A 5,000-nucleotide genomic window follows, 5' to 3' on the forward strand; every position below is an offset into this window, starting at 1 on the left:
GGCATTGCCGGCAAGCTCAAGGACTTCAGCAGCCAGGTACTCCATAACTGCCGCAAGGTACACGGGGGCACCAGCACCCACGCGCTCGGCGTAGTTGCCTTTCCTTAGAAGGCGATGAATCCTGCCGACCGGGAACTGGAGTCCAGCACGACTGGAACGGGACTTTGACTTTCCCTTCACCTTTCCTCCCTTGCCGCGTCCAGACATGATAATGGATGTTGTGGTAGTAGTAGTAGTAGTAGTAGTTGTTGTTGTTGGTGATAAATGAGGAGCGCGAGTACTCTAACCTCGTCGGTAGCTCTGCGAGCAAGTAGTGAATTTTGGGAAAAACGGCTATATATACGCGAGATCAGATCGGCCCAGAGCGCGTCTGGACCAATCAGGACGCTCGCTGAGGTGGCGACTCCTGATCCTGAGTAGGCACGCTAATATATATACCACTTTTCAACTGAGAAAACGCACACTCGTTCTCACAGCAGTACGGCGACACTATGCCTCCCAAAGCATCAGGAAAGGCTGCCAAGAAAGCTGGCAAGGCACAGAAGGCCATTGCCAAGGGCGACAAGAAGAAGAAGCGCAGGAGGAAGGAGAGCTACTCCATCTACATCTACAAGGTGCTCAAGCAAGTCCACCCAGACACTGGCGTGTCCTCCAAGGCCATGTCAATCATGAACTCGTTCGTGAATGACATTTTCGAGCGCATCGCTGCCGAGGCATCCCGCCTGGCACACTATAACAAGCGCTCCACCATCACCAGCCGGGAAATCCAGACCGCTGTCCGTCTTCTTCTGCCTGGTGAACTGGCAAAACACGCTGTTTCTGAAGGCACCAAGGCTGTTACCAAGTATACCTCCTCAAAGTAAACAGGCGGCCAGTATACTGCTGCCAGTATAAAATAATACCCGGCTCCATTGGAGCCACACTTGAAAAGGAAAAAAGATACGATATAGACAAATGCATTATTATTATAATTATTGTTATTATTATTAATATTATTATTATTATTATTTTTATTATTATTATTATTATTATTATTATTATTATTATTATTATTATTATTATCATTATTAATAATATTAATATTGTTGTTTTTATTATGATTATTATTATAATAATTATTGTATCATTATTATTATTATTATTATTATTATTATTATTATTATTATTATTATTATTATTATGCTTATTATTATCGTGATTATTATTCTGTGGAGATAAAGAAAAGATAAAAAAAAAATAGAGATAAAGAAAGATAAAAATTCTCCCAAGTGAAAGAGATATGGCCATGGAAGAGGGAATAATAATAATAATATAAAAAAAAAAAAAGGGGGGAAGGATATTGAGTTGAAAGTCGATACCTGATACTGAAAGATGGAAAATAAATATTTTCTTCCACAAAACCAAACAGATTGTCTATGAAAATTCTTTAATGAAAGAGATGTTTGGCCCTAAAAAGGGCCTAGATATTGCTGTTATGAAGATCATTCGTGGATGACTTCTTAGGCACGCTCGCCACGGATGCGACGAGCCAGTTGGATGTCCTTTGGCATGATAGTCACGCGCTTGGCATGGATGGCGCACAGGTTGGTATCCTCAAACAGACCCACGAGGTAAGCCTCGGAAGCTTCCTGGAGAGCCATGACAGCAGAGGACTGGAAGCGGAGGTCAGTCTTGAAATCCTGAGCAATTTCACGCACCAGGCGCTGGAAAGGCAGTTTCCTGATAAGCAGCTCAGTGCTCTTCTGATAACGGCGGATCTCACGGAGAGCAACGGTTCCAGGCCTGTAACGGTGGGGTTTCTTGACACCTCCAGTGGCTGGAGCAGACTTGCGAGCTGCCTTTGTAGCAAGCTGCTTGCGGGGCGCCTTGCCACCAGTGGACTTGCGAGCCGTTTGCTTGGTACGTGCCATAGTTGTGGTAACAACAACTCACAACGAACACTCAGCTGAGTCTGCCCGCGCTTCCCACAAAATCCCTTTATATATGAATCGGGTGGGCCCGACGACTCCAACCCTGCCTTGTGATTGGTCAGAAACGTCCAGTGAGGCTCATCGCCCACGCAGTCACCGCATGAAAGATGTGATCATTATTGTTAGTCTAATTCATTTTGTTCTTATTCTTATTCTTATTCTTATTCTTTCTTCCCTCATTCATAACAAATCTTGGAAAATATACAGCAGAACTGACATGTCATTTAAAATTCTAAGACAATTAGCAAGAAAGTTGTGATATTCTTATTTTTTTCATTCTTTTTATTCTATTTTTTTCTTATTCTTGTCATAATTAATATTGTTATCTTTATTATTTTCATTTTTTTTTATTATTCTTCCTTATCTTATTCTTATTTATCCTACTTTTAGAGAGATGAGGCTTGTGCGGTCACCCATCCAAGTTCTGCCCGGACCCCCTGCTTAACCTTGCTGATCCCGCCGTCAGCTGATTGGTCAAGAGCGGAGAACAAGGTGTTGGGAGGGCTTATTTCTCTTATTCTTATTCTTTCCTGTATTGTTGTTGCATTGTTGTGCTGAAAATGTTGGAAAATATGCACTAAAATTAACCCTTCATTCATAATTCTACGACAATTAGCAAGAGAGATATATTATTACTTTTTTCCCTTATTTTTGTTCTTTTTATTCTTAATCTTCTTTTTTTTATTATAGTTGTTATTGTTATTTTATTATTTTCGTTTTTCGTTCATTCTCCTCATTCTTATTGCTATTTTTTTCTATTCTCAGAGAGATGAGGCTTTTGTGGTCACCCATCCAAGTTCTTCCCGGACCCCCTGCTTAACTGCGCTGATCCCGCCGTTAGCTAATTGGCCAAGACCGGAGAACTAGGTGTTGGGAGGCCTTCTTTCTATTATTCTTATTCTTTCTTCCCCCATTCATATCGTTGTATTGGAAATGTTGGAAAATATACAAAAGAATTCACCCTTCTATGACAATTAGGAAGAAAGACATGGGATGCTTTCTTTCTTTTTTTTTATATTCCTTTATTGTAATTTTTCTTATTCTTGTTATAATAATTCTTACTGTTATCTTTATTACTTAAAATTTTCGTTCATTCTCCCTATTCTTATTCTTATTTTTTTTATTTATTTATTTTTTTTCAGACAGATGAGGCTTGTGTAGTCACCCATCCAAGTATTGCCCGAAACCCCTGCGTAATCTCGACGATTTCATTTGACAATACCTATTTACTTATTTATTTATTATTATATTTATTAAAAAAAAAAAAGAAGAAAAGAAGATGAAGAATAAGGTATGTAATCGAAATACTCTCTCTATACTGTAGCAATAGTTTAGCTGGATGTACTTGTATTGTGTCAAAAATACTTGCAATATCTGCAATTGTAACCTGCAGTGTCGGCATAATGCATAATTAAGCAATGAAAAGAAAAATTAATAAAAGAATAAATGAAAAAAAGAAAGTAAAAAAAATACAATTAACAATTAAATATATTAGCTACCCCTCTACGTTTCTTTATCACTGCAGAAAAATGGAAACATTTTAACGTAGACTTGTCAAAATTCAACTGAAATTAAGGGTTAAATAAGGATTGTCACCCCTTCCCCAGAGGATATTCATTGTCTTTTAATATATATATATATATATATATATATATATATATATATATATATATATATATATATATATATATATATATATATATATATATATATATATATATATATATATATATATATATTCTTTTTATTTAAAGTCTTATTTAGAGAGAGAGAGAGAGAGAGAGAGAGGTAACGTCCTTGAGGATAGCAGCTCGTCTACGCTCCGCTCAGTGATCAGCGTTAGAATGTAATTCCTCATTTCTTAAAAAAAAAAAAAAAAAAAAAAAAAACAGAAACTTTATTTAGGGGGCTTGCTGGAAACAAACTACAATGGAGGAAAGAACAATATGTCTGCTATATGACCCACCCAGTTAAATTTTCAAGAAGCAAACGCAAGTTGGAAAATACGAGGAAGATAAATTTTCATTTATATACGTTTTATGGTAATTTCTGCCACGCCTTCCTCTATTCATCAAACGTCACTGACACTTATTCCCTTTATTTTTTACTTTACAGAATCTTTTGTAGGGCAAGACTCTAGAGGATATGTGCTTTCATAAATTCTATAATGCTTTGCTTATCATAGAGACATAAAAAAAAAAAATAATAATAATAAAAATAAATAAATTAATTAATTTAAAAAATCAAAATAAATAGATATATAAATTAATTAATCAATCAAATAAATTTCTATGCTTCACCTTTATAGCATTCGTATGAATGTCAAAACAAAACAAAAAATATAAATATAAATAATAATATGAAAAAAAAAAATTACTAAATATATGAAAAATAGCATTACTACTACTACTACTACTACTACTACTACTGCTACTACTACTACTATTTTTTTTTTTTTTTTTATGTAGGAAGGACACTGGCCAAGGGCAACAAAAATGTAATAAAAAAAATGCCCACTGAAATGCCAGTCCCATACAGGGGTCAAAGCAGTGGTCAAAAAATGATGAATAAGTGTCTTGAAACCTCCCTCTTGAAGGAATTCAAGTCATAGGAAGGTGGAAATACGGAAGCAGGCAGGGAGTTCCAGAGTTTACCAGAGAAAGGGATGAATGATTGAGAATACTAGTTAACTCTTGCGTTAGAGAAGTGGACAGAATAGAGGTGAGAGAAAGAAGAAAGTCTTGTGCAGCGAGGCCACGGAAGGAGGGGAGGCATGCAGTTAGCAAGATCAGAAGAGCAGTTAGCATGAAAATAGCGGTAGAAGACAGCTAGATATGCAACATTGCGGCGGTGAGAGAGAAGCTGAAGACAGTCAGTTAGAGGAGAGGAGTTGATGAGACGAAAAGCTTTTGATTCCACCCTGTCTAGAAAAGCAGTATGAGTGGAACCCCCCTCAGACATGTGAAGCATACTCCATACATGGACGGATAAGGCCCTTGTACAGAGTTAGCAGCTGGGGGGGTGAGAAAA

Source organism: Scylla paramamosain, unplaced genomic scaffold, assembly GCF_035594125.1.
Source record: "Scylla paramamosain isolate STU-SP2022 unplaced genomic scaffold, ASM3559412v1 Contig117, whole genome shotgun sequence".
In the NCBI taxonomy this organism is placed as follows: Eukaryota; Metazoa; Arthropoda; class Malacostraca; order Decapoda; family Portunidae; genus Scylla; species Scylla paramamosain.